Source organism: Rhipicephalus sanguineus, chromosome 2 (assembly GCF_013339695.2).
Source record: "Rhipicephalus sanguineus isolate Rsan-2018 chromosome 2, BIME_Rsan_1.4, whole genome shotgun sequence".
Classification (NCBI taxonomy): Eukaryota; Metazoa; Arthropoda; class Arachnida; order Ixodida; family Ixodidae; genus Rhipicephalus; species Rhipicephalus sanguineus.
Genome location: NC_051177.1, coordinates 159,011,639 through 159,033,016, shown reverse-complemented (window position 1 = coordinate 159,033,016; position 21,378 = coordinate 159,011,639). Strand labels below are relative to the sequence as shown.

The window sequence follows — 21,378 nt, the reverse complement described above, 5'->3', positions numbered from 1 at the left end:
ACATTCTTCAAGGGACCCTGCGACACTTTTGCGACTGCCTTATTTAGCACCGCAAGTGCGTCTAGGAATGAATGCCGAGACGAACGCAAAAAGAAATATGCAAATTGGTTCACGAAAAGTGAAGTTAGTCCTCAAAGTTCAAAACTCAAGCAGACGACGAGAAGAAACGTCCCCTTTCGCATTTCAATCTCCCGCTGACGTCAAAGGCCGATTCCAATCACCACGCACGTCTTATAAAGATATACCGGAAATGTCACCTCATGGCGGCCTTCACACAGCACCTTGCTACCGTTCTTTTTCACGGCGTTGTTACCATGATTACGACGAACCACGTGCGTCAGCTTGCAGACGCTCCCATGGTTTGTCGTGTAGCGTACACAATGAGTATGAAAGACCTAAAAGACCTCGAGAGCGAGCTCTTGCGACGCAGCGATGGCTTGCATGTCGTGCACGCCATTGCAAATTGAAAGTGCGTCGCTGAGCCCCGCGCAACGCGAGGATGGCTCCGAGGGCCCGGACGAAGCGCTAATGCCCGATGACGCGTAAGGCGTCGGCCGGTAAGCGTTTAGAAATTTTTAAAGACGATAGTCTTTCTTGGGACACTTAAACGGAGAAATGTTGGTCTGCCTTTCTGTCTGTCTTTCTGTTTGTCGGCTCGTCACTCGATTCAGGCACTCGGCCAAAGTTTAACCACTTGCCCAAGGGCCAGCCACCTTGAACGGCTGACTAGGATCATACTTGTGTACATTGTCGATCAAAAAGCAAACATTACGCATATCTGAGGCGCAACATCACTAGGTAAGTATTAGGAGGTGTGTTCCTTGAATAGAAAATGCATACATACGTACAGTCGAAACCCGCGATAACGAAATCCCGTTGGAACGAAATTCTCACCGCAACGAAATATTTTCGGAGCACCGGCCAACGCCTGTAGGAGTCAATGCATTTCGTAACTCGCGACTACGAAAGATATTCATACCGCAGTCCCTCATTAACAAAATTTTTGAAACACGAGTGCGCAAATAATCTATTCTCGCAACATTAACTAGATTCGAAAATGCTGAAATGCATTCATTCTACACTTAAATTGTGCAAAACTATCGCTACAGCGCACTTGAGAAGCAGCCCCCGTTATTGTTTTACAAAAAAAAAACATAAATCGGGTGACAATGATAATGATGATGGCTTGCCGAAACACCTGCTCGTTATCGCGGGCTACGTAGCCAAATCCACATTCCTCATGGAGTTTCGTTTGTTGGTTTGGCTCTGTGCTTGGCTTTGTTGGCTTATTTTTGCGCGCACATGGTCGCGTGTGTGGAGCCATTTCAGGATTGTTTGCTTGGTCGCTTGGTGCGATGTGAACTGTGTGTTGCGATTGCTTCGTCCGATTTCGCTGCCTGCGAAGATGCCGCCTCCAACGAAAAAGCGAAAGTTCATCACGCTGGAAGATAAGACTGTAATCATCAGTAAGGTGGAAAAGGGCAGGAAAAAATGGACATCGCTGAAGAATTCCGCGTTGCGTGCAGCTCGCTGTCCACGATTCTGCGCTGACCCGCGCTGATCCAGTGCAGCCGGAAGAAGGTTCGCCTGTAGGCGCACTTGATGCCGGTTCTGGTGCCAGCGCAGTGCCGCCGTCACTGACCAGTGCATGGGGCGAAGTTTGTGCCTTGGCAAACGAGATTCCTGATCGAGAGGCATGAAATTGCTGCATAGTAAGGCCCGCCAAAGCAAACTCACAGACTTTCGGAAATAAAATGTTTTTTTTTTGTAAATTCCATGTCTTTTCTGCCGCATTCTCGCGCCAACGAAGTTCCCGCAAGAGCGAAATTTTGTGCTTTCCCCGCCGATTTCGCTATCGCGGGGAAACTGTAATTCTAAACTGTAATTTAAACTCTAATTCTAAAGACCCTAGTTTCTTAAGCTGCGCTGAAAATGCGACTTCGCTGAAACTTGTCTTCCTCTGTGTCCTCTGCACGAGCTCATTGTTGTGTTTCGGTTTCGGTTCTGTATTGCACTGTACGAATGCCATGGGGCGCCGCTCTGGCATTCCTGTTTTACCCAGGCGACGTGTAAATAAAAGAGTGTGGAGAGTACTCATTGAGTGCGGACGTTTCTTCTGCTTCAGCGCTTCGCGCCAAACCGCGTGTTCGGGCTGGCTGGCGTCCCCGCCGGTCACGTTGGTCACCGCCGGTCTTCGCCTGCTGCTGCGCCGGGACTACCAGCCCGCAACACAGCACTCATGTTTCCCGATGTATTGCCAGATGGCGTCCATATCTCACACAGCGCTCTTCTATCGTCTTTAGACGACATTTGCAGCGAAGCACGCAGATACGCGGCCAATTTTTTTTTTTCGTTGACAGCATCGTGCCGAACTGAGCGTTGCATGTTTCGCAGGTTCCGTTGTGGCCGGTGTCGCTCGATGCCGCAAAAGGCAAAACGCGGAAGAGTATCGTTGGCTTACCATTCCCACCAGCTCCACAGCCCACCGAGCGTCGTGTGAGTTGTTTCAAACATGCCATATAAGCGGACGATGTTACAATCCGGACAAACAGCGGCTCGGACGGTGCGATAAATGACGCGTTACAGGAGGCGGCCAACGTTGGGCAAGAGTATATTAGACACAGCGGGTTAACATGCTCCCCCTCGAAATCGGAACTCCTAATCATTAGAAATAAAGCCAAAAAGACGCCAGGCACGGACACTAAACAACAAGCACCGATAAAAATTATGGTGTAAAGCGGCCCGGTTCCTCCGGTTCTGACCATTAGAGTGCTGGGCATGCTTATTCAACATAACACGCAAAATACCATGGCCCTCACAAAATTGCAGAACACCGCCAAACAAATTGGTGGACTTCTCAGGAGAGTGGCCAACAGACATAGAGGAATGAAGGAGAAGTACTTGTGCAGGCTTATTCAGGCCTTCTTAATCAGCCGCATAGTCTACTCCTTCCCCTGTTATCATCTCAGGAAATGAGACAAAGATTATATTGAGGCAATAATTCGACAACCGTACAAATGGGCCCTGGGTTTGCCTGTTTATACCAGCACCGAGAAGCTCTTCCAACTTGGAATGCATAACACCCTAGAGGAGCTGATCGAAGCACACAAAACAGCACAAATAACATGGCTGTCAGACACGATGACGGTACTACATATCATGTATAAACTGAAAATTCAACCCATACACACCACGGGAGGAAGAGCACCACTACCTCCCGCAATCAGACACAACCTACAGATCAATCCAATACCCCAAAACACCCTGGCGGGCAGACACGACGCCAGGAGAAAAGCCAGAGCAGATAGGCTAAGCGAAAAGCACAAGCAAGACCAAACCGCGGTCTTCGCCGATACCGCCAGCCAGGGACACAACACATACACCCTGAGTGCCTTGGACGGAGAATTCAAAATCGTAAATGTGGCTTCCAGTAGAGCCGCATCAATCAAGGAGGCCGAAGAAATGGCCATAGCGCTGGCCATTATGAATCCAACTATCCGCACTGTCCTTAGCGACTCTAAGAGCGCTATTCTCAGCTTTGTAAGGGGAATTGTGGGACTGAATACAGCCAGGGTCCTGAGAAACTTCAGTCAGAATGACAGAATCAAAATCAATCTGGTCTGGGTCCCTGCTCACTCGGGAAACCCCGGTAACGAGGAGGCGCATAAAGTGGCCCGAGGTTTAGCAAACCGGGTCGCGCTGTCTTTGGAACTGGGCCCCCCGATAGGTGAGGCGGTGACCACCTATAACGAACTTACAAATATGCATAAAGATGACAGGAGATTATACCCCATACCGCACAGCTACCTCACGAGAGCGCAAGCCACTATCCTCCGCCGAATTCAAACGAACACCCTGACCACTCCTCACCGCTTAGTGATATTCACAGGCGGAGAGGTTGACTCAACATGCAAAAATTGCGAAAAAAATGTCATAGCAAACCAATGTCACATCCTCTGTGAATGCGAGGGCCTTCCCCCACCCAGAGAGCTTCTGCCAGCTCCCTCCGAAACGACATGGGAGACCTTAATACGGTCCCCCGACGAAAAACTGCAGAAAATAGTCATTCAATGGGCAGAAGAGGTCGCCGCAGACAAGCGGCCAGCTCCAAACCCATGAAGTTTCTTTTAATAAAGTTGTATCCTCCTCGTGTGCGTTGTTTTGAATATACAGCAGTTAGAAACAGGATAGATTCGTTTCTGAGAAAGCATAAAAAGAGGTCTTGTTCCTTTTAGGGCTCCGTAATATGGCCCAGCTACCACCGTCTGAATATTACATGGTACTTGTAGCGTCAAACCAATCAAAACGCACGGCCTTTGTCGTCACTGTCGCATGAAGAAACGTCACTTCCCATAAAGAAAATAGCCGATGTGTGTCGCTGTAGTCCGAAACAAAGGTAGTTTATCCGGTGAAATAAAATTATAACGGCTGCGTTTTAGGTGTTGCCACTTGCGCAACGATGTCGACGCATTCCACACTACCTGAACAAGCGTTGAAAACGACATGCTTAAATAGTGTCGCAGGGCCCCTTTAGGAGGAGGGCAAGTAACTATATCACAAATACGATGTTTTTATGATTACCTTAAATTCAAATTATTGCATACAAAAAAACCGCTACGAACCGTTGCGGAACATTTATTTTTCGTTCTGGAACACAAACGGAACTTAACTTTTTGCGGTGGAACGAAACTAAAACCGAAACAAAAAACATTTCCTTCCGACACCCAGCTTCCAGGTCTAGTGAACAATCCTCGTCGTCAACATGATTACTTTCAACATCACTGCTGAAAACAATCTGAAGAATTTCCCCCGCCGAAAGATTTTGACCACTCCGCGTCACCATGTTTACAATTAGAGAAATATTTGTGCTCGGGGAACATCTTGCTTTCAAACCTTTCAACAAGAAAATCATTTGCAGTATGCTTCCACCTATAAAAACGTACAAAACGAAGCGGTGCAGCGCTGGATATGAAATAACACGCAGGTGAAGGACGGTCTTGAGAGCGCGCGCTCTACGATAGCCGTAGAGCGGACGCGCCCTCAAATAACTGAAACGTCGCCCGCACGATTGATAACAGTGCTTCTCTGACAAAGGATAAATCGCCCTATTTTACAGTTTCGCCAAGTTGAGATTGCTCAGTTTTAGAAGGGCACATCGCGAGCCCGCGCGAATTGCCGCGTACAACGTTACGAGATTGACGCACAACCAAAACACTAACGAATGCTATACGCAAGTAAAACAAGGTGAGTTTTAACCGAAAAGGTCAGACAATAACGTTTTACGAACCAACGTGATCACAGAAAACTTCTCCAAGTTGATATGTGCACGCTGTGAGCTATCATTGAAAGCGCGACTTTCCACGTATTTTCACGAAGATTTCTCGTCTCGTCCAACTGCTCTGTGTTACTGCGCCAAAGTGGCTCCCGATAAACTGGTTTCGGTTTCTGTTTCCGCGTGACAGATACACATTTGCTACAGTTCATTTTTTTGCAAGTGCTCCTTGGTTCAGTGCGTTGAACCACGATCTATCAGTGTGGGAACGAAATGTTTTAGATGCGAAGCATCTCTTGCTCGGGGTTATGTCCCGCGGTGTGGTAGTCCACACTCACACTACGCATGCGCAACTCCCCTCCTTCCCTCTCTCCAACAGCTGCGCGTTACTGTTTCCACTTCTCTACCAGCACCTGCCTGCGCTTCCCCTGCATTCTCGCTTCTGCTCTCGCGGCGCATGCGCAACTCTCCTCCTCTAGTCTCCTCTCCTTCAAGTGATACAGCGCTTAGCGCGTTCAGTCCAGCGCTTGCTCCGGTTCACTCCTCTGAAATGCGGGCTCGACATGCCGAAATTCTTTCCTGCGCAACGCCGAGATGAGCGCCAGCGCATGCGCATCCCCTCCCCTCTATCTCTTCTCCTACGCCGCCTCCCTCTCGTGCACCTGTCGAACGCGTTCCCCGCTCGCCCTGTGAGAATTAACGGGCAGGCTAGATTTAAGACACGACGCGCATATTGTTCCTCTTCGCGTTCCACGACGCGAGGTTGGTAGCATGCCCGAGGTCGGTAGTATGCCCAACGAACGCCAACGGAACGCGATCGTGCAAGTTCTCCGGCCTCACATCGCCTCATGGTTCCCTTTAGCGGGAGATGGTGTAATTTTTTTTCGTTTGGTTTTAGTTTAATTCCAACACGAAAAGTTCCGGTCCGTTTCTGTTCCAGAACGAAAAAAAAATGTTCCGTAACGGTCCGTAACCTTTTTTTTTTCGTTCAAAATTTTAAAGTTAAGGTAATCATTAAAAAACACTGGATTTATGATGTAGTTACTCGCCCTCTTAAGAAAGTGGGACAAAGGTAAAACGCGTTCTTCCCACGTTCTCCAGAGGAGAGGAAGCAACTGTACCACGCATTCCCATCAACTAGCACAAATCAGCATACCCTTCAAAGTCATAGTATTTATTTCTACGACCATGTCTATTATCGATGGCGTTCCGTGCACTTGATCGTGATAGACTAACACGGTTTTTCTTAAGATGTAAATTGCTAGTTTTTTCTCGTACTAGTCAAAGAACGAAAAATGGTCCTCATTGATTCATCTATATTTCTTTTGTAATAGCTCCATTCAGCGCGAGATATCAGTTTCGCGAGATCCGATTGACTCAAGAACAAGTAGACGGCCATGAAATAAAGCGTGCATAGTACATTGTATACTAAAATGTCATTTATAATCATTGGCAAAGGGTTTCATCTGCACTGGAATATACTTTAGGACGACAAGTACTAGGTGCTCCACGAGTACTATAAAAGACAATACATACGTAATGATGCTAGAATCATAACCACTGTATAAATTTGGGATGACAATTTTCTTGAATCTGAAATATAACAGGTTCTTTGTTAATTTTATAGCATGTGGTAATGCCACGCACATTGTAAGCGTTCATTAAATGACTGCCTTGAAATTGACTGCCTAATGGTCCTTATGCAAAATTGCTGCCCTCTGTCGGAGTTTTGACGAAGCTACTGATTCGGCGCCACGTTGGAGATGTGTCCGAGTCGTATTACTGTCGCTGCTATGATTTCTTGCTTGTATCTGCTCTGATAGCGGGCAACAGGGGCAAAAGAAAGGTCAGAGGAGTGCACAACGGCCTGTACACGTCACAGGCATTTTCTTGTTACTACCTTCACAATGAAAGTTTGGTCTCGGCTATAAATTTTGTTCCGATAATGTGTTCAAGTGTAACGAAATAGAGCGTTGTCATTGTCATGGAATAGCAATTGACGTATAGTGTAGGATGGTTGGGAGGGGACTTTAGCGCGCGGTACAGCTAGGCACAACCATGACAGTAAGAAAGTTCTGCTGACCCATTTCAAAGCGTATTTCATAAGGGACAGCCTACTTCGATCAGATGTGTTGTGCATATAATTTTAAATAAAATGTCGTAATCTTTTTTATTTCTGAAGCAAAACATATTTCGCTGTTGTACTCACCGACAAATGCTATGTATAGAATTACCGCACGATTAAAATGTAAAAAAAATATCCTTCTCACGCACGTGAAAAGTGAAGATGAAAAGTGTTAGTTGCTCCAAACAGTAGGTGCCGGTTAGCAGGCATTTTATTGAATATACTTACGACATGTGGTTGTAAATAAGACGCTACGCCAAGAATATTCGCGTTCACATCGTCGTTTTGGGGGCCTACTGGCGCCTTACAATTTCACCCCGTTTCCACAAGGAAGTTTGCGTCGCCGGCTGAACGCTTGCGAAACTATTTTTAAACTACCATGAAATGCCAGGTTACCGACCAGTGTACGTATTTGGGCACGGAGCTCCATGAAGCTTTTGTTTTAAGCGCTGCACGGGAAACATGAACAGGAACTCTATAGAGGTCCGTAAAGAGGAGGGGGGGGAAGAAAAACGGAAGGACAGGGAGGCTAGCCAGTTCTCAGTCCGGCTGGCTACCCTGTGCTGGGAAAAGGGGAAGAAGGAGTGAAAGATGATAGAAAAGAGATGTTACAAAAAAAGGAATTGAGATGTGTTAAAGCATTGGTGGCTGAGAAGTAGGGAGGAAGAAAAGAATAACTTGAGCGCCAATATCACTCTACTGGGAAATTTAAGGCTTGAATTTGTAGGAATCTGGCGTTGGAATAGGTATATATTCATGAATGAATTTTTACGCGAAAAAATATCTAAGCCAGGCAGGCAATACCTACCTGAATAGAGCTTGGTGGCTCATAGGGTACCTTATGGTCTTGGGGAAGATGACCATGGCATCGATTCATCTATCAATCGATGCATCTGAAGTCTGTTTTGATAGAATGCAGGAGCATTTTTGTGACGAGCACCTGAGGGGACCGCGAAAGTTAGGAAGGTTTGCGGTCTCCAGGCTATTCTTTGCGCAAGAAACCACTTTTCCAAAAGCGTAAGAAACACGGACATGAGCATTACGACAAGATAGACAAATCACTGAATTTAAGCTGAATTTTTAGTGGAAATGTGGGGGATGGTAATATGAAGTTGATATAAAAACTGAATAAACATGATTGTTGCCAAGGATCCTACCACAAAAATGGTCCGTCATGCGCACGGCAAACGATGTTACTGCTATAAGAGAACACTCACAGAACTTGACAAAGCGAAAGAACACAAGCGCATTCAAAAGTTTCAGTCACACAACAGTTCCTAATTGCTAACGACACTTACCTACGTAGTAGCAGCCTGTTCGTAACCGTAGCTGTCCTGCCATCGTCCTAAAAATTATTCACAATATGCTACTAATATTTCCTGAAATTGATTTACGAGTAATAGGAAACCACGCAAGAGCTCGTGCGAGAAACTGCTAAATGCGGCGCCGCTAGGGACAACACAGGAGTCTACCTTGCTGTCGATGGTAGAAGGCGCCTTGAGAGAGAGAAAATGGCGCGCGTAACGGCGAACAACTGAACAATGAATATTCAGCACAAGGTGGATCTGGAGGCTATGGTGAGACTGGACACCTCAGGGCATGACCACATTCATCAATTCAGAGCGTCGGACGCGTAAATCGAAGGTTGTGGGCTCGGATCCTACTGACGGAAATGATTATTTTTAGTCCACTTCAATATCTTTCTATTTAAATGAGAATCAATTAAATACAATTAGGAAACCACAAATAATGTCCCCTGTGCTTTGCTTGGCTTATCTGTCTTTCGGTTTCATGAGTTGTGTATAATACTGAAAACGAGCCCCTCGGACAATACCCTTAATTTCGCACTTTCATGGGGAGGGCTTTGTCTCAGCAGACTAGATGCCTTAGGTAACACGCGAGTCTTTATTGGTCAGTCGCCACGTCGTGCGAATATCGTGTGTCCGTGATGCCCTCTGGCAAAAAAAAAGTCACTCGCCGCCTGGGTTACGGGTTGCGCTGACTAACACTCCCGGGTAACAAGCACGCAAAAATACCCTACAAAAGCGCTATCCTGTCTAGGTGTTCCTTTCTATTGTGTTTGTTTCGCTGCACTTGCTAAGATTCCCAAGTTCCACACTCACCAACCAGCTCAAATTTCCGCGTTGAATACCCTACAAAAAATTGGCAGCGTATCTGCGTGCTTCGCTGCAAATGTCGTCTAAAGATGATAGAAGAGGCGCTGCGTGAGATATGGTACGCCATCTGGCAATACGTCGGGAACACGAGTGCTGTGTTTGCGGGCTGGTAGTCCCGGCGCAGCGGCGAGGCGAAGACCGGCGGTGACCAACGCGACCGGTGGGGACGCCGGCCAGACCGAACACGCTGTTTGGCGCGATGCGCCGAAGGAGAAGAAACGTCCGCACTCAAGGAGTACTCTCCACAAACCTCGCTTACTTACACATTCGTCCTGGGTAAAAACAGGAATGCCAGAGCGGCGCCCCCTGTCATTCCGTACAATGCAATACTGAAAACCGAAAACCGAAACACAACAGGAGAGCTTGTGCAGAGGGCACGGAGGAAGAGCAAGTTTCAGCGCAGTCCGCATTTTTCAGCGCACCTTAAGAAAACTATGTTGTAACATGTAGGCCCGAGTAGGGCCTAAGGACCGTCACGACAAAACACGTGCCTCCTCATGTCCGTATGCGCCTGGAACCGTTTGTGTGGCTTGCGCGTTCCCCCATCCTCCGCTCCTGGCCTTATCCCCCAAGCTACGCCTAAATACGAAGGCCCCCTACCCGCGTCCTACGTCAAAGCATCCCCAGTTTAACTATATGATTGAGCCCTGTTCAACTCATCTACAAACCGCCGTCGGTCGCGGCCGCGAGACTGTTCACAGATCCGATCGACTGAAGCCGCAGTATGAACCCACCAGTTGTACCTGTGTCTTAGGTCGCCAGGATGGCTCCTTTCCGCGGGGAGTGATTTGTAACATGGTAGGGCGCAGACAAGAACGCCTGCGAAAGAAGAAGACGAAGACGGTTGTTGTTAGCGCTCGCGCTTGCCTCGGCTTGGACCGCTGATTCGCTTCAGCTGTGGCAATCTTTTAATAAACGCGTTACTGCCTCAACGTTAAACGCATACCATCAAAGGTCTTTAAAATTGCGTATCTATGTACTTTCTGTTAAAGGAACACACCGCCTAATACTATACCTAGTGATGTTGCGCCGCAGATATGCGTAATGTTTGCTTTTTGATCAACAATGTACACAAGTATGAACCTAGCAGCCGTTCACCGATGGCTGGCCCTTGGGCAAAGTGGTTCAACTTTGGCCGAGTGGCTGAAATCGAGGGGACGTGCCGACAAACAGAAAGACAGACAGAAGGACAGACAGAAAGACAGACCAAATTTTCTGCGTTTAAGTTCCCCAAGAAAGACTATCGTCTTTAAAAACTGAATGGGGGTGGACACTCCGTTGGAGCTCAAATGGTCGATCGTCGGATGCGTAACTTGAAGGTTGTGGGATCGGATCCCACCGACGGAAAGGCTGATTTTCGTTCACTTTAATTTCTTTCAAGTTCAGAGAGAATCGTTACAATACAGTTACGAAAACATAAATATTGTCTCCTATGCTTTTCTTGGATTGACGGTCTGTCGGTTTAATTAGTTGTTTATAATATAAAAAAACGAGCCCCTCGGAGAACGCCCCTACTTTTTTGGTAATAGAGGGTTCTTACACATGTGTGCGTGAATGAAACAAAAATTTTACTTCGTAGTGCCACAAGAACATGTCTTGCTTTCGACTTTCTCTGTGTTTCTTTTTACGTCGAAGCTGTATACCTCTTGTTGGTCTGTAAATTTGGTGGCGTCACCACAAAACTTCTATAGCGCGCATGTGCCACGGAAATTCGGTAAATCCCACTACTCACCACGGAGGCTCGCGGGCTCCTGTGCTAGCGTATGCGCGTGCTCCTTGCGTTTTGACCTCGGATGCTGAGGAAGGGCATTCAGAGAGGTGGACAGACGAACCGACGAACGCAGCGTAGCGAAGGAAAGTGCGAAATGAGCAAACTTGTGTAGCTCCGCTAGCATTACACAAATTGATGAAAATTTTTTTCGACTAAAGGAATAGGTTTAAGAGTGAATACTCTGTTTTATTTCATTTCATTCGAACGGCCGGATGTGAGTAGTGCAGCTTGCCCCATTTCTGTTTCACATACCCGCTAGGCTCATTTTAAAAAGTGTCTTCATTTTTAGTGAGCTGGAGGTTAGTAGTAGGGGTTGCCAAATATGCGTGGCCCGTACCCGCTAGGCTAGTTATTACAAATTCTCTATTTTTTAGTGGACAGGTGGTGAGTAGTGGAGGTTGCCTAACTTCTGCGGCACACACCCGCTACGAGCTGCTTGACACGTATCGGCTAGCCTTGTCATCGACAGCTTCTTCATTTTTAGTGGACCACCGGTGAGTAGTGCGCCTTATCCAATATCGGTGGCACATACCCGCTAGGAGCAGCCTTACGCTTCGCAGGGATTAACCTCGTCGTTAAACAGCTCCGCAGTTAAAATATTCACTTTCATAGTGATAACTGCTTTCATAAGGCAAGAGTTTTTTTTTTTCTTTTTTTCATTCTTGCAGACCTTTCAAGTAAGAAGGCCTGGTTATCGTTGATTGAATGTTTAACGCGATAACGTTAAAGCGCTTGTTTCGCAGGAATGCGTTGTCGGTGTCGGCGTCGTTGGTTGTCAGCGAAAAATAACTGTTGGCAGTGAGCTAAAATTCGAGATTGATGGAAATAAATAAAAAAACATGGTTGAACCCTCTGTCATAGGAATCGGTATAACACGAAAGTAAAACGTGTCTTCACAGACGTAGTTGAGCCTTTGTTGTGCATTGTTTCGCCCCGAGGGCGAAGGAATGAATGCTATAGCAACAAGTTGTAATGTTACGCGACGAACGGCAAGCAGCTCGAAACTTCCAACGCGTTGCTGAAGCAGAAAGGACGCACGGAACGAACATACACAGGATGAGCGCGAACTAACTGTCACAGCTGGACAGTTAAAGCGCGCTGCTCAAATACAAAGGAGGACGCACGAAAGGAACGCACAAGTATGCACAGGATGAGCGCGAACTGTCACCCCTGTAACTTATTTGTTTGTGAGCAGCGCGCTCCTTTCGCAAAAGCGGCCGCTGCAGTGAGCGAAATGATCTTCGTGTTCTCTGTAACTTGAACGCAAACTTGCGGTGAGAGCGCATGACGTACTGTCGGCCGCAAAAGTTTGCGGGATCTGCAGCGCGTGGCGGAGAGACGGAAAACTGCATTTCTGCGTCACCTACCGTGACGCGGCGGGTGTTGAGGCTATCGGCCGCGGCCTCCGCGATTAGATCCGGCAACGGCACGTTGTCTAAACGCGCCGTCGCTAATCGCCGAGGCCGACAGACTCAACACCGGCCGCGTCACGGTAGGTGACGCAGCAATGCAGTTTTCCGTCGCTCCGCCACGCGCTGCAGATCCCGCAAAATTTTGCGGCCGACAGTACAAGATAAGCGCGCGCGCAGGAGTGACTACGCCCTGTAGAGGACCACGCTCATCTCAACGCGGGGGGCGACGACATTTAAAGCGCGCTCTTCGAGCCCTTCGCGCCATCTCGCTAGTGATAACGAAAACACGCTGATGTACCCTGATCTCTGAGTAACGCCACTGGCAAATGGTGTGTATAAATACGACGCCGTTACTATTACGAAGGACGTGCCGTTGGTGGCGGAGTCGTTTCGCGCTGCGCGCTGAGGATCGAGAAGTCGTGAGTTCGATTCCAGGTGGAACTTTTTCTTCTAGTTTTTTTCTTTGCCATATGTTAGTCTTTATATTTTACAACGTCATATCCGTGACGGAAATGCGTCGGTAGAGCCGTGGTGGACCCCGGCATAAAACACTTTCGTGTTAAAAAAAATGTTCGGCTCGTGTGGGATTGGAACCCATGACTCCTGCGTGGCAAGCATATGTTCTACCACAGAGCCACGCCAGCGCTATACGAGTGTCATGTACTGTCATCCTATTCGGATATCATGTAGTACCAGGATACTGCTTTACGCGTGTAACATTGCGTGGCAGAAGCGTTGAACTGAACCAGGCGTCAAATCGTGCGAATTGCGCGACGAGATGGTTTGGTTGTTTAAAGGCCCACGAATTACAAAGTATTCAGGCATAATTATTCACTATCATCAGCAGAAACAGCAAGGAGAAAGCGCGCAGCTGTGCTGGTGCGCGTGCTGCCTTACGGACGCGTAGAGGGTAGGTACTTCGCCAATTCGGGAAACGAAGAATTAGAGTTTAGTGGGCACCTGGCAACAGTACTTACAGTAGACGTTCTACGATACTTTGAAACGGCCATTGTTACGCTCACGGAGATTCATTTTTTTTTTTTTTTGCGGCACGGTTGAGGTGTCAATTGGTGAAGCGAAGCGAGGCTAGTGATTTAGACCGTCATACGAACGGGGCCCGATTACGCTGTCGTGTTCTGCTCTTTAAGGCGAAACTCAAGCTTCTTCCGTGTTTTTGTTACTTCCTTGTCCCTGCAAGTGCGAATCTGATGTAACACTTGGAAGGGTAGCGCTAGTAGACACGGACTAGAGGAAGACACACGGACACACAGACGGAAGCGCTCTAGCAACTGGTTTCTTATTGAAAATCCGCCCTACATATATACATCGCTTTTATGGCCACGTGACAATTTCAGCGCAGTGACGAATTGAGGAACATAATTTCTTTTTCTGACAACACTATCGACGGTGTGCTGACACATTTTGCCCCTTCTTTGATTATGGTCTTTGCTTCGATGATTTCTCGAGTGCACTTATCTTTGTGGCGGCTGATTATGATACAATTTGAATAAACAGGTGAACAACCACAATCATTGCAATGTGTGGACCAGTTGCTAGAGCGCTTCCGTCTGTGTGTCCGTGTGTCTTCCTCTAGTCCGTGTCTACTAGCGCTACCCTTCCAAGTATGATTTTCCAACTCGCCCAAGAAACAGCACTCCTGATGTAACAGAGTGGCAGCGTTTCGAGCACGCCGGATGCGGTCTGTTTCGTTATAGGCCCTGAAATTCGAGGATGAATATCTCAAATTATGGTCAACTTTGGTTATTTCTAAAATAATGATGTGCCATAAATGTTGATGACCTACAACATCCACATAGAAACAACGCCCATGAAGTCAATGAATAAAAGTTTAATGTAGGATTTTCTGTTGTTCACTCGCTTCCAGGTAAATTACCTGCGTCAAAGCATTTTCGCCCTGACGTATAGTTTGCCTGCGATGACGACAGTAGACTAAATATCATACCACTTTTATAAAACAATGTGTATTGTCTAAAAAAGCAAAAACCCTCTTTGTAGACTCAGTACATGAACAAGCCTTCATGTTTGAAAATTCCGACATTTAGGGGCGAAGCTCCTTAAGGCGGCACCCGTTCGTCCCTCGTAGTCGTCGTCATCGTATTAGTCCGTAACAAGTCTTACGCTTTGACCTCCAAGGTGGTGCCGGTGGGAGATTTCTCCTGTGCGTTGTTGAACAATAAAAAATTCGCAGCGTGCGCGTTAACTAAAAGCCGAATTCTTCTGTCTCTCATTCCCCATTAGCAGCCATTGGCATGTTCCAGTAGGAAACGTTAGTAGAAGTAGAAGTGTAAGTGTTAGCTAAAAGCCGACTTCTTCTGTCTCTCATTCCCATTAGCAGCCATTGTTTACCTCCAAGGTAGTGCCTGGTGAGATTTCTCCTGTGCGTGATTAAACAATAAAAATGTTGCTCAAAACGCCGTTGATTGATGAAATAAACCAACGAAAGACGCCAGATGTTTTGTAAAAGCAGAACGAAAGAACGCCAGATGTTTTTCTTAAAGTGTAGTAGTAGTAGTTGTATGTAGCCACCTCGCCCGATCGTCAACGGCGAGGTGCACCGGCAACGGCGCGAGGACCCTGCCGTACGAGAGTTAAATCACACTAAAAGGACATACTTTGCGTGCGATACCTCTAGTGAGCTTTTCACTTTTCGTCTTAATGTACATGATAAAGAAATTATTTCTACGAAAAACGCAAGGCACACCTTGAGCAATATATTTGGTTTTGGGACGCTAAATGGAACCATGAGGCGATGCGAAGCCGGGCACTTGCACGATCGCGTTCCGTTGGCTTTCGTTGGGCATGCTACCGACCTTCCGTCGTCGTGGAACGCGCGTCCTGTCTTCCCTCTAGCCTTGCCTTTAATTCGCACAGGGCGAGCGGGGAATGCGGTCGCTCTTGGCGCTCTTTCGCTCGGGAGCGGACTTCTTCCTTGCATTTCACCGATCACAAGTGATAACGAAGGGACCACGTAAACCAACAGTACAATAAAAGTTTGATGTTTAATATATACACGATGTTTCACACTCTTTATATTATGTACTGGGCGCATTTCACGGAAGAGTTTCACGGTTTACAGATGATTCCCTCCGTAGCTTCGCCCCACTCATCATCATTCACCCCGTGGATATGCTGTGATATTTTTTTTTAAACCACGGATTTTGTTATTACCTTACAATGTGAAATGGAAACGTCTGCCTCTAAATATAATTCAAAAGAGTGCCAGAAAGGTTCATGACAGGGCATGCGATCTTGGAGATTATGACTGATGCGTGAAGTGACGCTCACCTCGGTTATTTGGCATCTGAGACTTTGGACCCGTGTCCAGAGGCCTCAAATCGGTCTCGCTGCTTTAAAGGGATCATGAAGTGGTTTTACAATTCGGTAAAACTTTGTTGTTAACAAGGACCAACATTATTGTCGACGATGGCGTAATTTTTTTCGCTGTTGTGGCAGCAGGAGCTTTAAAATACGCGAAAGAAAAGTTCGTCTTGCTCCGCCCACGCGAACGCGCCGAAAGTGGGGCGTGACCGGAACTACGTCATCGTCGGTAGTTTTGGCACGGTGGTAGAATAACAGGTGGCCCGACGCGCCGCTCCGCCAATGCGTCGCGCGTTGGCACGGAGGTTGCTCGAGTTGCCACCGCTTTTCGCAAGGGTGGCAGCAGGTATACTCTGGGCCGTATATCCGCTCCAGCGCATTGAAAGCATGTGGCCAGTGTGCGTCGCGACCATTTAAACTGCAATTTACATCTTTAACTTTTGAGAAAGATATCCGTGGTGTATTTATTACACCAGAGAGGCCTAGAGCAACACTGAAGAGTTGCCGTCGCTTAGAACGGACGCACCACTAATGAAAGCATGCAACGCAACCAGCGTTGCAGCCGCGTCTCTCTTCTTTCTGCTTGGTCATCTTGATAAATGCGGAGGCGTCCGTGGGTGCAAGCGTCCGAAGATCAAGAGCGTCCCTATGTGACGCAACCAGCGTCGCAAAGTCGCAATCAGCCTTCGAGTCATGATCACGGCCAGATCACTGTGGTCGTGATTAAGGCTGGTTCACACCGGCGACTTGCAACGGTCGCGCGACTAAGTCAGTCGCAAAGCGACTGTCGCAAACGGTCGCAAATGGCCGTTTTGGTCGCAAAGCGACTGCTTTGGCTCAGTCGCTCGCTGCTCGATTTTTCAGTCGCGCGACTGCAGTCGCAAACCTCTGAACCAATCAGATGCGCAGGAACAGGACGTCAGCCTATTTTACGGGGCAACGGCAATGCAAGCTGCATACGAGCAGACGTGAATTCTATATGGCGACGGTTATAAGTCGCACGCAGGTGTGAACATCGGTCGCTTTGAGTCGCTTTTTGACTTCCAGTCGCAAACGGTCGCGCGACCATTGCTAGTCGCCGGTGTGAATGAGCCTTTAGGTGATCCCATGGCTTGAGATCCGCTCTGATGCGTCGCGTTTGTTGCGCTCTGTCAAACCAACGTGCGCGACCGCATCGGTGTTTCCGCTCACTTTGTAAGCTGGAACCACGGCTGAAACCACGGTGGCTCGATCTGTGCCGCTGATGCGGCGGCCACCATGGGACGAAAATGCTTTGCTCCAAATTGCAAATCTGGCTACAAAACGTGCAAAGAAAAGCTGTGTCTTTTCTCCACGCCGAAAGACGAAAAGCGACTGCAGTTCTGGAGAAATGCAATTCCATGGAAAGACCGCCAGCTACAGTCCTCCGACATACATAAGATAACGTGAAAACCAAATGCTTTTTTTTCTTACTCTGTACACTCGCCGGTAGGAATTTTCACGCTTTCGAAAAAAAAAAAAATACGCGCACGTCTCTTGCAATCGGCACCCTGTGACAGTCATATCGGGACTAACCACGTCGATTAAAAAATTTTGAGCTTCATAAAGCCTGGCACTCTTACTTTTGCGGTCGAAGCTGGCAGACAGCCACTACAAGCTAGTAAAAGCCCAAACAACCATTTAAAGCAACAAAATTAGCTAGAGAAACCAGTTTTTACAGCACAGCGAGAGCTTGCGGTGCGCGTCTTTCGGCCCCAAAACTCGTCGCGTACCTAGCGGCGGCCACGAGCAACTCGAGCAGTACAGCGACGCGCTCGCGGCGCTCGACGGGCCACCTGTTTTATTCTACGACCGTGGTTTTTGGCGCAGCCGTGTTCTCCGTGACTACTTCTGGCTCCGCGCGTTGGTGGAACGGATCGCGAAGGCCATGCTTTTACAGAGCCGATGGTGCCGATGACGTGGCACACCGAAGTTGACGTCACCCGCCTCGCTCAGCAGTTCAAGAAGCCCTGGGCTGTAGCCGCGTTTCTCTGCCAAGAAATGCCATTTGCATTCACTTCTGTGAACTCTACATTGGTTTTCGAATTCAGCAAAGATCAAACTATGATTACACATTCCCAAGTCATTTTTTTTTTAAAAGTGCTTCAGCTTCCTTAAAGGACACCAAGGCAGCCAACAAGTCGTTAAGACACAACATCGTAAGCTCGAGTGAGCGCCCTGACAGGACGGACCAGCCATCTCAACGCCGCCGTGATAGACAAAACGCCACGTGGCCAGATGCTATGGTCATCGCAACGACAGCTCGCATGGGTGGTGTATTCTAGAACCAGACATTTGTTACCCTCCCAGACCTTTGTTACCCTCTTCCAGACCTGTTACCCACACCTTTGTTACCCTCTCCGCTACTAATGGCACCATATTGCACCGACGACACTTGCTGATTCATCATTTCTCATGCCCGTTCCAAGAAATCACCTGAATAAGGGACTTGCAAACCGCATGAATACACTTAACTTGCGCAGTGTCGCTCTGAGGATGTCACATTACACATTGTACTAAAGGTATTTCAATTTAATTTAATTGTTAGGATTGAACGTCCCACAACCACGATATGATTACGAGGAACGGCGGAGTGGAGGGCTCAGGAAGTTTCGACCACCTGGGGGTTCTTTAACGCGCACCTAAACCTAAGTACACAGGCCTCAAACATTTTCGCCTCCATCGAAATAGTGGGCGCCGCAGCCGGGATTCGATACCGCGATCTTCAGGTCAGTTGTCGAGCACGATAACCACTAGACTACCATGGCGGGTTGGAGACCATATGAACGTACGCGCTAACCTTATTCGCTTTTCTGTTTCTGTAATGCAGGTCTTAACTACGCGTATCACACTTCTGTACTAAAATGAAAGCTTGTAACGGTACGCCCTCAGTAGACGTCTCTATGAAAGTAAGCGCATGTCACTCACATTTCACTTATACGTCGGGCTCTGTGAAAACTTTCAGACTTACTTTGCAATTTGATCAGGTGAGTTGCTCCGATTCAGCCTTCTAGAAAGAGCGAAGCTTGTGAGCAGGCAGCTTGGTGTCTGTAGTTCTTCTAATATCCTTAGTCAATGACCTCACTCTAAAGGCTTGTGATCTTCAAGCAGGAAATGTTCAAGAATAGTCCTTCAGTGTAGTTATTATATTCACAAATGCAAATAAGTACATTAAAAGCGGTTTGGAAAGTGCAAGCCGCCCTTATGCCTCAGGACATTAAACTGAACCCTACATAGACCTTTCGGAGCAAGAGCCAAATAAAAGTTCATGAGGTATGAATAAAATTGAAATACGAAGTCAAAATGAAGGGATGGAAACTCGGATGTCTTAGTGACGAACCAACAAATTTATTGATCCTAATGACGTTGGGGCTAAAGCTCTCGCGCTATTTCGAGCGCGCGCGCACACGCACGCAACCCCCCACACACACAAACACACACACACAGAAATACTTCCACACAATACCAATCTAACTTTAGTCATCTCAATCAACGCGACTTAGCGCAGAGTTTCTCACTTTTTTCGGATTTGAAAGCCAGGATCATGCATGGTGGCTCCCTAAACCTTGTAATTCATTAATAATTCTAATGTACTGCTGAGAAGGTGCACTCGCTGAACTTCTGAAATCAGCGCTACCTCGAAAAAAAGCATGGGGCCTAAGTACTCGTAGCTTACATAGCAAAAGAAGGAGGAAAGCCTTCAGGAACAACATGGGCAGCAATCGTGTCAAGCAGTTCGATTTTTGTTTCTTCCGTTTCGCACGTTACCATCATTATTTTTAAGTCACCTTCTATTATTATTCAGTAACTAGCCTCGCTAGAAGAGCACTTGTTGCATGTCAACTCTTAGGTTGTTCACATGTCGTGGCCTAACGGCACCTAACACGATATGCATTTCACGAGAAGCCTTCATCGTCTGTGACTTTAATGATAAGTATCCTTGCCACTTTGCCTGCATTGGGGAAGTTTACTAAAGAACCATACATGTAAATACAGCGCAGGTTAAAACACAGAGTACATACCCAGAAATCCTGGTCTTGGATCCTTCCGAGAGAGCACAAAACGCACAGATATGAGGTAGCAAATTAGTGCAGAGCTGAAGACTGACGAATTATATATATATATTATATATATATATATTATATATATATATATATATATATATATATATATATAGCTTTCGGCCGGGGACCGGCCTTTACCTTTAATAAAGGCCGGTACCCGGCCGAAAGCTCAGAATAAATGTTATGTTTATCACTGTGACTTCCTCTTGTATATTTTAACTCATAGCCAGGAATCTTCTTCTGAAAAATATATATAGATATATATGTTCAAATTAAAGTGTAGATGTTAAACTTAGAGGGATAAAAATATAATTGGCTAGATATCTTGAATACATAACCTTTATTAAATGTGATAAGCCTAGCTTATTTCGCCTTACAATTATGTGACATAAACCTGCAAGCGCTCAAAGGCGCCGCTGAAGTGTAGAAGTTGAGAACCTTAGTTCATAGGCATAATAGGTACGGGACCTCTAAAAAGTAAATAGCCCATGCAAACGGGGGCCCACCTACGTCTGCGTCTGCATAGCATACCCAAATTGCGATGACGACGAGATATATTCATAATTCCCATTATCGGCGGCCCGGGAAAAGGAGCTTTCGCCTAACGGTCGTCCCTGGGCGACATTTCGGAGCTTGCGACAATTACACCTCAGGGGCAAGCAACTCTTTCTCGTAGCGTTTGATTGATACATGGGCGGCGCGTGTGATTGCAGGATGTTTGTTTCTTTGGGAACATGATGACTGATGGCGTGGGCATAGTTCGGTGACTTCAAAGCGAATGTAATCACTGTGTGCGTTTTTTTTTTATTTTCATGTCGACTTTTTTGTACGAATTTCAACAAGAACCATCGCATCGTGGCCCAGGCCATTACGTTGTTTTCGTCAACGATACGAAATTAAATGTTTCCTGCAAGCGCTTACATGTTGCCTTAGCGTCGATTTCAGCAACGACCGCTACGTCGCCTAATACGTTAATCACGCAGTATAAAAAATCATATCGAAAGACACCGCGGAGGTTCACGTAGCTCGTGACACTGCTCTTAACGACAGGAGACAATTGCGCACGCTTGGTCTATTCTGTTTTCTTTTAGCAGCACCTGTGCAGATGTCCATTTTGCTACAGCTCCATAGAAAAAAATATCTCCTGATTGTGAGTATGAATAATGCAACAGACAAACCGAGCTGAACTTCATTTGGTGG

At 47.0% G+C, this 21,378-nt stretch overlaps 1 long non-coding RNA gene across 1 annotated transcript in view; it reads right to left on the bottom strand.

Annotated features, from left to right (window-relative positions):
- The window catches only part of LOC125757514 (uncharacterized), a 29,886-nt gene extending 10,740 nt beyond the window's left edge, over nt 1-19,146 (bottom strand). The window contains exons 1-2 of the long non-coding RNA XR_007415286.1: nt 19,086-19,146; nt 6,809-6,865 (exon numbers count right to left, since the gene is read on the bottom strand). This is a non-coding gene — a long non-coding RNA (uncharacterized LOC125757514). The remainder of the gene's footprint in view (nt 1-6,808; nt 6,866-19,085) is intronic.
- Nucleotides 19,147-21,378: the final 2,232 nt, after the last annotated feature.